The following is a 17692-nucleotide window of genomic DNA, read 5'->3' as shown; positions in this document are numbered from 1 at the left end:
AGCCAAACACAAGAAATGGGCTCTGTAGGGATAAGGAAGGAAATTGGGGGTGGCCCTGTCCTACAACCTTTCTGCTTCACCATGTGGAGGGAGAGGAATTAAAATTGTAAAGTGCTCACTTAGCCAGTAGTTGACACCAACATTCCTGCCCTCTTTTACTGGCCAGAGAATGGGACCAAGGCCAGCCTTTTGATACCATCCGCCTTAGGAGGAAATGGGCCCAGACAAGCAGAGTAGCAGGGACACTAGCTCTAGTGATGAGTCCTTATCAAATGCAATGGGGCTGACATCTGTATTCTCAAAATCTTTTTTTGTATGTGTGGATCCCTTTTGACCAAAGCAAACAGATGGTTTTATCTGGGATAGGGAAGAGAATGCACAGGCTTCTATCTACCCTCATAGGCCTTGAACCCATGGTCTCTGCATTATTAGCATTGCTATCTGATCAACACATATAGTTCAACTAGACCATTGACTTGTCACTTGTGGTAACATGGCCTGGTAATCATGTGAATAAATTCCTGGTCTTGTGCAAACTGGGAATTCTGCCTGTTGTGCACTGAGGCCAGTTGTCTGAAATTAACTCATTGCAAATGTGCCTAGCAAATTTAACCATGGTGTAATTCTGTAAAAAGTGCTTGCAAGGGAGTTTTGTAGTGGTGTTACCTTGAAGTAGTCTGTAAGAACAAAATACAAGTTCTGTGCACCTTGATTGTCATCTGTTGGTACAGATCCATTGCTAACACTTAACAGGCCCTGTTATGTGGATTCTGGACTGTCATCTCTTCTTTGCAGTTCTGTATTTGCTATTATGCACAGATCTATACTTTGAGACAATATCTTCAGTCATTGCATTCAGACTGGACCAGTGCAGTGCATCCTTTGCCTGTTTGCAGGGTCCAGTTTCGAGATGTCCTGTATTAATACTTTGCAGGATCTCTGGGTGCATCCGTCTGTCTTGGCATCACTATCTTCTCTCCCTTGACTGACATGCCATTTTCTACAGATTGGTCACCTCTGTCATTCCAAAAGGCCCTGACCGCCTTGGAAGCCTGTTTGTGAATGAGCTATCCTGTCATTGTGGTTTCCCATTGGAAAGTGAATGAAGGAGCACTTTGTCGCCTGCTATTTAAACCAGCCTGCTCGCAAATGCAGGTGTCATAGAAACCTGTGCACCTATTATTCTATGCCGTCCTCTGCTTTTTTTATCTTGTGTCTGCAAAATTTCAAGATAGGAGATCTACAATTGAGATTTCTTTTCTGGGCTCACATTTGATTAATAAGATTGTATCTTTGCAGGTTCAGTATCATATGTCAATGTCTTGGTGGGGCTGAGGGGAAGAGGATTTTTTGAGTATGTTCTTGAGTGGTTTGTGATCCATTTCTGCTGCTACCAGCTGGCCATATAGATATACTGGTAGAATTCCTGACATCCTGCTACAGTGGCAAATAACTCTTATTTCAGTTGCTAGAACACCTGATATTGACTTGTGGTGGGTTTTTTGCTGAGATAGATGCACACATACACAATTTGCTGGCTGAAAACCTACATAAAGCCCTACCATGTCTGAGAATCAGCGTTATTTTTTTCATGGAGAGAATATTTGCCATGGATTCACTTCATGACCTCAAGACGGCCACTTTCTGAGACTCCCTTTTTCTTTTTAATGGAGACTGGACATTTAGGGGTTCTTAGTTGTCCCCAGCCTCTAGCCCACTTTCTGTCTGCTCTGTTCTCTGGCATTAAGCCTATTTTCTTGTTCCGGTGACAATTTGATTCTGGAACACAGTCCTAACCAGCCCTGTCTCTCATTGTCTTCCTGTTATCTGAGAAATGAATTATTAATAGTACATTAAATGGAGGCTGGCCAGGGGCCAAGGGATGGTGCTAATCAGGAGCTAATTGAGAAAGAAATGAGATACTGTTCCCAGCCACCCAGGCATGGGGTATGCAGCAGCCTCTCACCAAAGGTGACCTCTCCATAAAATCTAAGCTCTGGGGATGGCACAGAAACAGCCAGTGGAGCACTCAAGCACTACTGGGTAGAATTCTGCTGTGCATCCCCCCCATAGCCCTATGACCTTCCATTGTTCCCTACTTTCCCATCCTTCCCCATTGCTTACCTTCAAGCCTTTTTTGAGCCAGGGCTTGTGGGGGCTTTGCCCTGAAACCTGTTGTCTAGTACTGCAGATTAAAACATATGCAGTAATTCTTGTGCCTCTGAACAAGAACAGAGGGCCTTTCTCTTTTTTTACCAAATAACCAGTCCCTCCTGCCACATATTGGCTGTTGCAGATGAACTTTGGAATCAAAAAAGGTAGTGCAGCTATCCTTTAGATTTGACCCACAGCACTTCTTTTTTAAGGAGGTAATTATGGCTCACCTGGAGAATTTCACTTCTAAAATTAAAGTTGCTGCAATTCAAACCTGCCTGGAGATCACACCTTTAAGGAAATTCTGGCAGAAGCAGATCACAAATGTATTAGAGACAAATGGTGGAGCTAGCTGATCGATTGAATCAGCTCTAACTTGTTTCACTTCTTTATACCTCGCAGCTAGGTCTTGCTACATCCAGCTTCTTTATGACCTAGGTCAGCTTCCCCAACTCTGGTGCCCCCCAGACATTTTGGACCAGTTCCCAACACCCAGCCATCTGATGGGATTTGTAGTCCAAACATCTGGATGATACCAGGTTGTGGAACGCTGACCTAGACAAAGAGCTGCTTAGAGTACCCTAACTCTGCCTTTGAGATGTCTGTAATTACTGGCATGCCTTGTTTACGCCAGAAATGTATCCAGTGAGCTCACCAGAATTTTCTAGTCTAATAATAATTCAACAAAGAGAACTCACTATGGGATAATATTAGGAGTATATCCCATTTTTAAAATAATATCATCCAAGGGGAATCTTCCTTTTGGGTTGCTCATGCCATCGGCTTGCTCAATACACCCAGATTTCCATGTTAGCATCATGAGAAGAATGAAGGGAGTTGCTTGAATGCACAGCAGTGGCTGTTCAAAGTTATGACATAAAATAAAATTAGGTTTATTCTTCAGGGAAACAGTTATTTCTGGAGCAGATGTGGAATCGGCCTGCTTGACATTTTCTTAGCCCCGAAGGCAGAGGTAACCTTCAGGAAATCAAGAGCATGTTCTGAGCAGCAGCAAGTCTGAGCGGTGGAGGGGAGCGTGGAAAGAAATGTAGGGAGGGACTCTGGCTAGATTTGGTTTTAGTTATTTTGCTGTCTGAGGTGAGCAGTTTGCCCTGCCCAGTCCTCTCTTTGTGCGTGCCCTCAAGAGTTTTCCTGACTGCAGTATCCCTTATACTGCCCTGTCATATAAAGTGTGAACCCTTCCTCTGGGCAGGGCTACACCTACCATTAGGCGGAGTGAGACGGCCATCTCAAGCTGCTGACTTCGGTGCTGTGCAAGGACAGTAGATTGGTAGTTATTTGTTGTTATTATATTTTTACTAGCAGGGAAGAAGAGAGGTGTTTGTGTGATTTTCTGTCTCAGGTGCCAAAATAACTTGGCCAGCTTTGGATACTATACACTTGCTGGGAGGAAGTGCTGCTTGCAACAGAATGTCTTGGGCCAGGCCTGGCAAGTGGGACTGCAATTGGGAAAACATGGGGAGCAGGGACACAATTGCCTCAGTTCCACATTCCCGATTAGCTTGGAGTTCCTGGAATTCTGGCACCCCATGCAGGAAACTGCCTCGTACTGTCTATTGGGTTGGCCCCATTACAGGAATGATAGTAATGGAGAGCCAATGTTGATGCATGATTCTTCTCGTGTCAGGCAAGATCAGACCTACAAAATGGGGGGAAATTATCTAGACAGGGCTTAATTTATACTGGGATACTGCCAATCCCCCAAAAATGTGTTTAAAGCCAGAGCCATGGCCTCAAATATGTTAAATATTAAGCAAAGAGTGCTTCTGAATTTGAATTTGAGAAGAGCTTTTACATTGCAGAGCTTTTTGCCATACTGCCAAATGAATAATCCTGTAAAATTCAAAAATGTGCATGTCCCAGAATCCAACAGAATGCTATTCAGTCAATCTGGTTTACTCATATAGGATTAGTTAAATTGTCAGTTTTGGTTCATCTCAGTTTCTATTTTTTCCAATCTTAAATTCAGTTCTCCATATCAGTTTGTTTGTTTATTTTAAAAAAGTTCTTATCAGCATTTTAGCACAGATTTCTCCTAATATACTCATCTTTGTATGCAATTTTGCTTAATATACACATTTTTGCAGAGTAACTTTCCCTAATACATTTTGTAGGTTGTTTTAAGTAATAAATAGAGATCCTCCGTGGCGCAGAGTGGTAAGTGGCGGTAACACAGCCGAAGCTCTGCTCACAGCCGGAGTTCGATTCCAACGGAAGGAGGAAGTAGAATCTCCGGTAAAAGGGGTCAAGGTCCACTCAGCCTTCCATCCATCCGTGGTTGGTAAAATGAGTACCCGGCATACACTGGGGGTTAAAGAAAGGCCAGGGAAGGAACTGGCAATCCCACCCCATATATACAGTCTGCCTAGTAAACATCGCAAGACGGCACCCTAAGAGTCAGAAACGACTCGCACTACAAGTGCGGGGACACCTTTACCTTTTTAAAGTAATAAATGCATTTTTCTGCATATACCCCCAACATACGCATTTTTGTATGCATTACTTGGCTGGAGAATGCATTGCAACATTTGGGGAAGGGTGAATTTCAAAGGATGTTTCAGGAAGGGTGAATTAAGTAGACTCCCCTTTAATTTATTTATTTTATTATTTATTTATTAATTTTTTATACCGCCCGACTAGTAATAGCTCTCTGGGCGGTGTACAACAGAATGCGAATTGAATCTAATTTCTCCCCCATCCCTACCGCTCCCATAATCCCCAGCCAGCATGGCCTATGGTCAGGGATGATGGGAGCTGGAGTCGAACAACATCAGGAGGGCACCACATTGCTACCCCTATTCTATTCTGCCTTAAAAGCCCTCTGTTGATGTGTACATAATTTTCTTTTAAAAGTTGCAGCAATTGTGACTTGAAATGAGGCAGGAGAAAAAGTGGGGAAAGCATTCACCCCAAAATGAGTTTGTAGTTTCTCAGTCAGTCAGCTAGCATGCATGATAGGATTGGAAACGATAGGAATGGAGGTCAGCTGTAATGTCTTCTGGCATTATTGATTGTATCAGAGAGAAGCTAAACTCTTTTCCCCGCTGCACCATTCTGATAACAGCTTTGCTGAGAAGAAAATAAAAGCTGCCAGAGAGGTTTTGATCATGGAGGGAAAGAATCCAGAAGTTTGTGGAAGAGATCCCAGGAGTCTATCCCCTCTAGTTGCCTATTAGAGACCTTGCTTCTAAACAATCATTCTGTGCAAAGGCACCTACATTCCTCATTTAGAAGCAAACTTATTTGTATGTTTACTGCAGGGATGGGATTGAGAATAAAATACTGAGAATAAGGATTTGTGAAACAGGAGGAGGCACAAATTGTGCAGAGCCCTGAAGGCTGCTCTCACTGATTGCTGGAGGCCCCGTTGGTGACACTGTTTGATTTCTGAATCTCCAGCATATGTGTTTAATCTTTGCCCAAGCTTCAAACAATGAGGACTAGTAAATAGGTTTTTCTGTTTCCAAAAACATTCAGCATCTATGGCTGCAATATCCTAACCAGTGGAGGCTGGTCCATTATGGCAAATGGAGCATTGCCCCCACCATCCTTGGTCTGCCCTCAGCCACCCCCCACCCATCTGCCTTCTTACCTACATAGAGTCCAGGGTGTGGCACTGGCTGTCAGCTTTCTCTTCCTTAGTCTCAGTGTTGTTACTAGTAGAGAGGAGGAAGGGGACAAAACTAGTAGTTGACTCTGCCTAGTCATTGACTCAGGTTCCACCTACTGTTGACCTCTCCACCAGTCCCAATGGGCACCAACCACCACTAGACCTAACATTTCAGTGTATGTGGATAGTGAGATCAAGGGCACTCACTAGTCAAAAGAGTTAGGTAGGCTTTTAGTGCACTGGCAAACAGAACTGATTTCCCAATTAAATTGTCACTTTCATGCTCAGGTGGCTGAGCAAGGAGCAGCAGCAATCTGTTGAAACGGGCCAGTCCAGCAGAGCCAGCTTTTGATAATGAGGCGAAAAGGGCAGGGTGGGTCTGAAAAGCTCAGAACCTTTCTGCTCTGTGTATACAGTTATTTAATTTGGCAAGCTAGGGTACTAAACATTCTTGTATTAGGGCATACGTACACCAGAGATGTAAGGTGATTTAATAGCTGGGTCTCTCTCCTCAGGGAGATGCTGGGGATCACCAATACACAATTCTCAGCACCCTCACCAAATCATATTATCAGGGAAGAATGCAAAAAGACAATACCTCTAATTAAAAAGAGAGACAAACTTCAATGGATGACTGACAAAACTCTTAAAATGGTTAAAGATAGAAGGAAAGCAAAAACAAAAGGAGATAGAAACTCAGTCAGAACCCTAAATGCAATAATACAGCGACTAGTACATAGGGACAAAGAGAACTATTACAACAGTTATTGTATAGAAATAGACAACAAAAAGGTAAACAAGGCCCCTATTCCAAAAGATTAGAGAAATGAAAGGGAAATTTAAACCAAGAGTAGGGATGTTGCATAATCAACAGGGGAACACACTGACTGATCGAGATGAAATAAAAGGAAGATGGAAGCAATACACTGAAGAACAATATAAAAGAGATGCAAGGATGACAGATTCATTCACGGAGGAACCGTATGATGAAGAACCAGAAATTTTAGAATGTGAGGTGAAAGCTGCTCTTATAATACTTGGAAGAAACAAATCACCAGGAATAGATGGCATACCAATAGAGTTGCTACAAGTTACTGAGACTGAATCTGTCCAAATTTTGACAAAAACTTGTCAACAAATATGGAAAACAATGGCCCATAGACTGGAAGCATTCAATATACATCACAATTCCAAAGAAGGGTGTGATGCGTCCTTCCCTGGCTCTCCCTGTCAGGTTCCTACCTGCGCGTGGCTACTGCCTGTCACTAGGCACCACCAGGGACTCCACCAGTCCGGACCGCTCTCTCTTATGGTTTCTCTCCCCGCTCTAGCACAGATCTCAACAGATCCCCCTGCTAGGCAACCACCAGTCACGTCCTAATACTAGTATTCCCAGAGACTCTGAATACTGGTATTGTTATTCTCTTCACCGCTGCCACCATTTGTTACAGTTCCCCTTCAGCCTTGGTCATTACCTTACCCTCCCTTCTGGTCTGTGAAACCCCAGCCAAGGATCAGGCCTTTGGTAAACCAAATTAAGTATTTATTACAGATAACAAAGCTAACAAGATTAACAAGATTTCTTCTTAAGGCACATAAGCATATGGTTTTACTCAATACTAATCTGAACTCCACCTCCCTCCTGGTAAACAACTCTCTAAACCCCACCAAGCAATCCACTCTTTCTCTTCTCCCCCCAGATTCCACAATTCACCACCTCACATTCACACAGATTTACCTGTCATCCTTTCATTTATACTGTCAGCCATTTTAAACATTCAGCCAATCATCAAGCATTCTATTGCCCATTCACTCCCCCTCCTCTTTCACTACTTACCATGTATACTCTAAACAACCAGCACTTACCATATATACACTAATATATAGGAACATCACAAAGGGATCCCAGGGAATGCAGTAATTATTGAACTATTGCCTTAATATCCCATGCAAGTAAAGTAATGCTCAAGATTCTACAACAAAGGCTCTTACCATATATGGAGATGTCAAGCTGGATTTAGACCAAAGTCAGGATCATTCAGACCATGGTATTCCCGATCTCTATTTATGGATGCGAAAGTTGGACAGTGAAAAAAGTGGATAAGAGAAAAATAAACTCATTTGAAATGGAGGAGAGGTTTGCGGATACCATGGACTGCGAAAAAGACAAATAATTGGGTGTTAGAACAAATTAAACCAGAACTATCAATGGAAGCTAAAATGATGAAACTGAGGTTATCATACTTTGGACATATAATGAGAAGACATGATTCACTAGAAAAGACAATAATACTGGTAAAAACAGAAGGGAGTAGAAAAAGAACAAGAATTGGATTGTTTCCATAAAGGAAGCCACAGAGAACTTACAAGATCTGAACAGGGTGGTTTACAACAGATGCTATAGGAGGTTGCGAATTCATAGGGTTGCCATAAGTCGTAATCGACTTGAAGGCACATGACACACACACAAGACAAATGAATCCACGGGTCAGACTCAAGATACCATTTTGAATTATTCCTCAAAGCAAGAAAGGAAAATAGGCTGGATTTTAAAGATGCCTGATTTTTTCCCCCTTTCATTCTTCTAGCCCAGACTTGACCCTTCTTCCTCCATCTCCTGAGCCACTAGTCTTAGATTTCAGTAGTTCCTTCTCAAACTGGGGACAATTAACAAGTGGGGTACCACAGTCCTTGGTCCCAGAGCTCTTCAATGTTTTTATTAATGACTTGGATGAGGAGGTGCAGGGAATGCTTACTAGATTTGCAGCTTATACAAAATTGGAAGGGACAGTTAATGGCCTGGAGGACAGAAACAAAATTCAAAGTGATCTTGATAGGCTGGAGCATTGGGCTGAAAACAGAATGAAATTAACAGGGATAAGTGTAAAGTTCTACACCAAGGAAAGAGAAACCAAATGCACTGTTATAGATGGGGCATACTTGGCTCAGCAATACTACTTGTGAGATGGATCTTGTGGTTGCAAAAAAGGCATATGCTATTTTAGGCTGCATTAACAAAAGTATAGTTTCCAAATTACGTGATGTATCAGTTCCCCTCTATGTGGCACTGCTTAGGCCTCATCTTGAGTACTGCATCCAGTTCTGGTCACTGTACTTTAAGAAGGATGAAGATAAACTGGAACAGGTTCAGAGGAGGGCAACGAGGATAATTGGGACTGGAAACAAAGCCCTATGAGGTGAGACTGAAAGAACTGGGCATGTTTAGCCTTGAGAAGAGAATACTGCGGGGAGATAAGATAGAACTCCTCATGTACTTGAAAGGTGTCACACAGAGGGGCCAGGCTCTCTTCTGGATCGTCCCAGCGTACAGGACACAGAATAATGGTCTCAAGTTACAGGAAGCCAGATTTCAGATGAACATCAGGAAAAACTCCAAACTGTTAGAGCAGTATGACAATGGAACCAGTGACCTAGAGAAGTGGTGGACTCTCCAGCATTGGCAGCATTCAAGAGGCAGCTGGAGAGCCCCCTGTTGGGTATGCTTTAACTTGGATTCCTGCATTGAGCAAGGGGTTGGACTCGATGGCCTTATTAGGCCCCTTCCAGCTCTACTGTTCAATGATTGTGATTTCTTTATGTCGAATAGGTGTCCTGCAGTTATCCCTGACACCCACAGCACTTTTGTCAATGCTTGAGTACCAGCACCTCACTTTTTTTTACCAAAAACACTGAAAATAATGGCACACATGAGACTTAGCGTAAATAAGGAGTTGATACAGGAGATCCATGAGGTAAAAACAGTGATGGGAGCAAATTGGCTCATGGCTGCCACACAGGGGGAATATATTGCATACAACTGGCTGAGTTATATAAAAGTCAATCAAAATATATAAAAGTCAATCAGTGTTAATTGTGAGAGACAGTGAAAAACGGGGAAACCAGTGTTAGGAAATATTAACTAAGGGGCTAAAAATTAAAATGTCTACTCTTTACCCAAAAAGGGGCTTTCGTGGGGAGGGGGGGGGAACATAGCACTGGCCTGAGACATTTTGCTGCCTGAGGTGGAAGTTCAGAACAGCGAATGCTACTGCAGCCCACCCCAAAAGTGAATGAATGAATTTATTCTTACGGTCAGAGACCAGTACAAAACATCAGAATACAAAATTGATACAAGACAAATTAAAACAGCAAGCATTTACTAAACAAAGGCCAGGAGTAGCTAAAAGACCAACTCTCAAAAGTCAACATGCATAGTATCCAAGGCCAGTCAAGTTATGCTGGCTCCTGAGGCAGAAAATCCCACAGGCACCTCTTTCTGGGAGTAAAAATACAATAATAATAAATAATAACAATTTGTTAATCTCCCTCATTATTTCATTGAACTGTACTACTTTAAGCAATTTTTTCCCTATTGAAGCCAACCTTCGGGGGGGGGGAGACTGCGCCAAGTAGTTCAGAGGTGTGGAACCTCAGGCCAGCCTCTCTAAATAGCCTTTGGAACTCTCCACAGGCCACACACCCTTTCCCCAGGCCACACCCCTCACTGCCCTGCTTCACACCTTAAATATTTTTGCCTGGTTGGAATGTATCCATGAACTCTAATGATGAGCCTTGCTTGTTTAGAAATGGGTATGTAAATGTTAGGAATGTGATAGAATTCTCCCCAATTTGGATTTGGTAGTGAATTTTCCATTAATTCGCTTAGTCTCTATAATTGTGGATAGGACTTTTATGCTACGATTTTCTGCTGCTATATTCAAAACTTGATTTTAAAAAAAATCCTTTCAAAATAGTGATATTTCTTTTGCGAGGGAAAAAACGGATTGGTAAAAGCAGCGACTAGCAGACAAAGAACTCAAATTGATACAGATCTGTTGGGTCTACAGAATGCTTTCAAACCAGCACTGACCAACAGATCCTATCCCTAGTGAGTGTGTGCAGAAGCTAGTCTACGGTGCAAAGGTAACATTTATACTTGTTACTCCACGCACTTTTTCCTCTGGCCCAGCCCACCACTGGCAGTGTCCCTTGTAAGAAATGTGGCCCTTGGGCTGAAAAGGATTCCCCACCCCTGAAGAAGTTGAATGCAGTGAAGGGGGGAATGTTCACTTCCCTCCCCCTGCTCCTTCCTTTTAATGGAAACACCACAACCTCCCCTTTCTGTGTTAACAGAGCAGATTCACACACAGCTGCCTAGTCGCCTGTCATGGCCCCGTCAGAGGACTCATCAGATGAGGATGACTCAGGAGTAACAGCAGCAGACCCAGAAGCAGCAGACTCAGAAGGAGAAATGGAGGAAACTCCTGAGAACCCAGCTCCTCCCCCTCAGCTGCAGAGCACCCCAGACACAGCTGAAGCCCTTGAGCCAGACGCAGTCAGTGAACAGGATACTCCCCCCTCACCTGCAGAACGTAGACAACAGAAGGTCAGGCAGAAGAGGGGCAGGCCTGTCCACTTAAGGCCAAAACGCTGATGGCTCACACCTGCTGACAAACCTGCTCCTTAAAAGTCAAACCTTGGCTTCAGCTTGTTGCTGACTACAATGTCAGGCGTGACCACTGTGTGTCTTCCTATCCCCTGAACCTTGACTTGGACTGATCTCTCGGCAAACTAGACCCGGACCTTCACTGACGTCTCTTCTGGATTTCTGGCTTGGCACGTAAGCTTTGAACGGCCTCTGCCCTTAGCTTGCTTCCTCCTTGCTAGCCTGGCAGATTTATAGCCAAGCTGCTGGCTGAGGACTTACGGCCTGGCAATTACCAAGGAATCTCCAGCCTTGCCTGCACCCCCACCGACACTGCTGTCTCAGTGAAGAGCTGACATCGCCTCTAGAGAACGCTGTAGTTCTAATAACCCTATATAAAAAAGGATCTTGTAAGGCTAGAGATAAAGGTCTCTTGGCTATATACTATAGCCAGTGTAGATTTTTCACATTCTGCAATGACAAATTGAAAATACCCCCATGCCATTCTGATGCTTCCCATAAGCTCATTTCAAAACAAAACCTTATAAAACTTATAGTTCTGTACTCAAAAATGCTTGCTTAACAACCCTTTAAATTTTCATGGCAATACACAAAACAGTCAGAGAGAATAGAGAAGTGAAAGTCTAAAAAGGGGGGGGAACCCAGAGCCCTTTTGGACTTTTTCTGTCAGAGTTCTCATAATCTGTTGAAATTCATTAAAAACCAGCCATTTTCACAGAGCACCTGTAATCCTATAACTGACCTTGCCCCATACTCTGACCTTCATCTTCTGCAGTTTAAAAGTTAAAAAAATGTCTGGCTGATTTTTAATTAATTTAATAAATTTTTCATTGACCTGAATGATAGTGTCGGGCATGCTCAGTAAGAACCAACTGTCAGTGTTCTAAAAGCCAGACTCGCAGTTTGGGTGGGAGGCTACATGTGCCTGCTGTAGAATAAAAAGGTGGGGGAAATGCTGAAAAGCAATGATACTGTTTACAATGTTTTCCTTTTGGAAAGGAAAGGGGCTTCCCCTCTGCCCTGTGCTCACTCACCCAATCTCCTCCCCTCCCCTTCCTCCTACCCTCCCTGCCCCTCCCCCCGGGTCAGTGTTGGTCTACGACCTGGGAGACCAGGGTTCAAATCCCCACACAGCCATGAAGCTCACTGGGTGACCTTGGGACAGTCACTGCCTCTCAGCCTCAGAGGAAGACAATTGTAAAACCACCTCTGAATACTGTTCCCTATTAAAACCCTATTCATAGGGTCGCCATAAGTGGGGATTTCCATTTTCAAACATGATTGCACAGAAATAAATCCAATTGAACTCAAAAAGTATGCAAATGATCAAACCCACCCACCCTCCCTACTCCTCCCTCCTATGCCCTCGCTCTTGCCCCTTCCCTCCCTCTTTCTTTGTCCCTCCATCCCTATCCCCTTCCAATCCCTTCCTTCCCATTTCCCCTCCGCCCCTTGCTCCTTCCCATGGTCAGTTTTACCTATCTTAAGCATGATCGCATGGGAGTAAATACCATTGAACTCTATAAGCACGCAAATAATCAAACTGCCCTCCCCTCCCCCTTCCTTTGCCCCCCCTCCCATCCACTCCTTCCCCTTCCTCCTCCCCCCATGGTCAGTTTTACCTATCCTAAGCATGATTGTACAGGAGTAAATCCCACTGAACTCAATAAACATGCAAATGATCAAACCTGTCCTTCTCCTCCTCCTGCTTGCTCCCCTCCCGCTCCTCCTCTCTGCCCTTCCTCCCCTCCCTCCTCCTCCTCTCCCCGTCCCCTGTGGTCAGTTTCATCTGTCCTAAGCATGATTGCGGGGGAGTAAATCCAACTGAACTCAGTAAGCATGCAAATGATCAATCCATTCTCAGCAAACTTGCACAGCATCCCATTTCTTACCTCCCAGATTAAAATGCATATAAATTCACTAATAAGCAAAAAACCTTGCGGTTTAAGAACATACCTATAGCCCACTGATATTTCTATCAAACTTTAAAAAGCAGGGAAATTGGGCAGCTATAGTGAATGCACCAGGGGAGCAGGAGACCTGACCTCCTCTCTGAGATATTGGACTGCCCTACAAATTTGTCAAAATACAAACTCAATTTGGGTTGGTCTTTCACAGTCCAATCCACTTCCTGTGTAGCTTGGAAGAATTTGGTAATATGTGCCTCTGAGCATATGGTGAGTGGTGGCAACACCTGCAATCAGCCCAAATAATAGAAAAGATGTGCTGTGCTGATCTTGTTTTAGCAGGGAGGAAGCAACATTAGTAAGACAGTTGATATCGTTCAGATAAGTCACTTTAAATATGTCTGATTTACTTTGCAATTTTAGTGAAGTTTCCTATAGGAAATCATTTTCTTTTGTTTCTATTCCTGTGAATATGTGAAGTACAGCAACACTTTGCAGAATGTACACTAAAAAAATCTCCAAAAATAATTGTGGAATAATGGTACTGACAGTTCACTCTTCTGCAGAATAGTCTCCAGTGGACATCAGGAGTGTCTCAATTTGCACAAGATAAAACAGTGGGAGGTGAAAAATATTCTAGGTATGCTCTATGTTTTTAATTGACCATGCCCACCTTGCCTTAAATGAAGTGGTTTAAACATAGCAGGCTGAAAACATGCATTCTCTTTTTTCCAACAGTTAGAGTCATTGCTTAAGCAGTAAGTAGTAGGTTTCCTCTTTCAACAAGCCTTTTAAGTTGAGACCTATCCCAGTGTGCATCTGTATTACAATTGCTTGTTAATATGTTTTTTAAATAATGTTTTAGCCCTTTTTTAAAAGATGTTTTTAAAGCTTTTAAAAAATGTTTTTAACATTGTTTTGTTTTAATGTATTTTAAGGTCTGTTTTTATGATGTTTTAAAGTGTTTTTAGAGCTTCTGTTTGCTGCCCTGGGCTCCTGCTGGGAGGAAGGGCAGGATATAAATCAAATAACAAATAGATAAATAAACATATTGTAATCCATCTGATTTTACATGAAACTGCAGTTTCAAATTCAACTGTTACTGCACCCAAAATAGAAATAGAACATAACCTCCAGTTTGAAACACAAAAGCCTGTCTTCACCATCATATGACATTGACCAATAAGAAGGCTTTGAAATTAATAAACATACATTTGACACAGATTTGTACGATGAATAATGAGGGAAACAAACTTTTCTAGATTAGATTCTCTGTAGAAACATTAGTAACACAGGAAAGAAGCAAAGTAAGAACACCAACAAACATACAAAAATATAATTCTCCATCTTTGGAGATGGCAGGTGTTGCCAACACACACCATATGCTCAGAGGCACATGTTACCAAATTCTTCCAAGTATCATGCCCCCCACAGGAGGAAGAGGAATGGGAGACCGCAGACCCTGGAGAGGGGACAAGCAAGGAGACAGCTCAGGATCCTTCACCAGACCAAGGGCAAGCCCCTGAGGGAGCCCACCTGTCAAGAGTCAGGAAGTGACCAGGAGGCTGCCCCTTCCCCAGCAGAGAGAAGACGCCAACAGGTGTTGCAGGAACAAAGGCAATCAGCTCGATTAAGAAACAGGAGAGCTCGCAAGAACACAGGCTGATTGTAAGTACCTGGCCTCAAACACCGAGCATATAAGATTGGAAGGAAAGGGAGATTTCTTCTTAGAGTCAATGTCAAGCCTTGCTGCAGACATTGCTCCAGCTCCCCTGTTGACATGTGCCTCAGACCCTGCTCTGCCTGATCAGATCTCTTGGTTTCTGGACATGTGGACTACCTTAAGGACTCAACTCCCCTGCATCCTTCTTCGGCACTTCCCAAATGGTAAACACGCTGGCTGCTCACCTGGTTCCTCCTGCCTAGCAGATTTATGGTCTGGCAGTGGCTGGTATGTTAATTAGTTGCTGGCTACTGTGAACCCACCGTGTTTGACACCAAGCTACACGGGAAGTGGATTGGACTGTGAAAGACCATCCCAAATTGTGTTTGCATATTGATAAATTTGTAGGGCAGTACAATATCTCAGAGAGGATGTCAGGTCTCCTGTTCCCCTGGTGCATTCACTAGAGATGCCCAATTTCCCTGCTTTTTAAAGTTTGATAGAAATATCTGTTGGCTATAGGTACGTTCTTAAACCACAAGGTTTTTTGCCTATTAGTGAAAAAACTATGATCAATGTGTACTCTCTACATATTCCCCATTTGGTGGGCTTTTCACTAGTAGCAGAATAATTAATTGGCTTTGAGACTTGATGCAAGACACAGCCTTCAGAATTTGCTTCAGAATAGTTCTCTGTCAGGACTGGAATCAGAATGCTTAGTCAATAATTTGCTAGTGGGAATGAGTTTTATTTGTGCCTGTAAACTGGTTAAAAGGTACACCTGAGCACGTACAGAGTGTATTTTATTAATTAATTAATTACTGAGTAACTTCCACCTGTTTAGGGGGCTTTAATTCCTGCAATTTTGATTCTGCAAAATTAAATCTTAAGAAAACCTCCATGCTCGCATCTCTCTCTCTCTTTCCCAAGTACTCTGCAGTGTTTGTGCTGTTGCTTACAAAATATTTATACAGCTGAGGTACTTCCAGATGTAAAGTTTTATCTTGAATTTTTATTTGGGTGATAAGTGTAGACAATTCATAATTAATGGAGACCTTCAGTCCCCATCTTAGCATTGCCACGGAGCTTTCATCTACCATTGGGATGTACAGCAGCCACCCAGGATCCAGCTTTACTTACCAGCTCTCTTCTTAATTTTTCTTTACCCATTCATCAAATGAATATGCTTCAAAATACCTTTGCATCAGAGGGGACACAAAAGCCTTTGAAAATATTAATTGTGTAGGGAAATGTGTCCTGAAACTGGTATGTTTTCTCTCCTTTTAATTTTTTTTAAAACACAGACATACTTTCTAGTTGACACTTTCCTAATACATGTCCTCTCTGCAATCTGAAGAGATGTAGAATGGTGCGGTTTGACTTCAGCAGCTCTTCAGCTGTACGAGACTCCAGAGTTGGGCAGCAATCCTGCTTGATATAACTCAGCTCAATGGTTTTTGAATGTTGGATGGTCAGACTTGTACCTGGAAGCAAGACACTCTAGTCTCAAGCAGATGTGCATAGCCTTCAGGATTGGGTTTAAGCCATCTGACAACAGGCTGAGCTGAAACTGGAATCCAGCAAGCAGAACATACTGCTCTGCCAAACGAGCCAGACGGTAGAGTTGACAGGCTGCAGGAGGCCTGGACTGGAAGTGTCATATGGGAACTCACCTAGTGGCTGAACCATGCTTGGTAGGTCAGGGTGAAACCTAATAGATCTGGAAGGGAAGTTAATCACAAAAGCACTGCAGCCAAGCAGAAAATAGCCTGTACTCTTTGCTTCTAGCTCTGGAGCCCCTGAGAAGGAAGCCGATACCCTGAAACTTTTGAGTCAAACTCTGAGACCTGGCGACCCTCGCAGAAGGCCACGCCCTTAGCATCCACTGCTCCAATGCTAGCCAATCCAGAGCCACCCAGAGATGCCAGTACTGCATGCCTCATGGATGATGATGGTTCCCTACTACCGCCTTCTTTTTTTGTTTGTGCACATAATAAAATAATATCATCCAGTAATGAAGGTATTGTTTTTGGAGTGTCATTTTGCTGCTTTTATCTATTTTTGTGTCACCTTTTCAACCATTGCCAAAAATATTAGAAAACCAATATTCATTGTTTGCACTTTTTAAAGTCTTTCCAATGTTTAGTTACAGTTAACCTGACTGCTGTCAACATAAATCATATTAGTTCTTTACTCCCGTGTTCTTTGTTTTGTTCCTCATATAAATGTAAAAGAGCTATAAAGGAGGCTTCCCCCCCCATTTCTTTAAAAACTGTTTTCCAGAATATATTTATCATTGGACACATACCTTTAGTGTTACAGCATCTCCAACATATATATGTTTGCGTTTTATTTCATATAAAGTAGCATCACAGGTATGTTATACCATCTGTGCAGAAGCTTCATTGAATTTTCTCTAACACAGTATGGGCTGAAACTGACAATTTTCATGTCCCATGTTGGTTGCATCAGTTCTCATATTTTTGAGGCCCTTGGTTGTGTTTTGGAAGGATTTTTTTTTTAACCACTCTTGTCACTTTCCTGAGGCTTTTATGAATACTAATAGCACATCTCTGGCCATGTTTTCCTTGGTATATTTGCTGCAAGGAAAGAGAAAATGACTGTCTGCTTTTTCAAAAAATTTCCCCAGGGCCACCATTACCCAGCAAAGGCCCTGAGACTTTTGAAGGTGACCTCAAATGCATTGTGTCCCCATGAGTTTAATTTTTAAAAGCTCAGGAAAACTGGAGAGCATTGTAACAGGAGCCTGTATCAAACATATGAGAGCCTTTGTGACAGACATTGATTTGAGAAGAGTAAGACAACTTTACACATCAGTTTCTTTAAGTGATGATGGTAGGGTTGCCAGGTCAGAAGCATCCCAAACCCTG

Source organism: Rhineura floridana, chromosome 11 (assembly GCF_030035675.1).
Source record: "Rhineura floridana isolate rRhiFlo1 chromosome 11, rRhiFlo1.hap2, whole genome shotgun sequence".
Lineage (NCBI taxonomy): Eukaryota > Metazoa > Chordata > Lepidosauria > Squamata > Rhineuridae > Rhineura > Rhineura floridana.
This window is presented reverse-complemented; position numbering follows the sequence as displayed.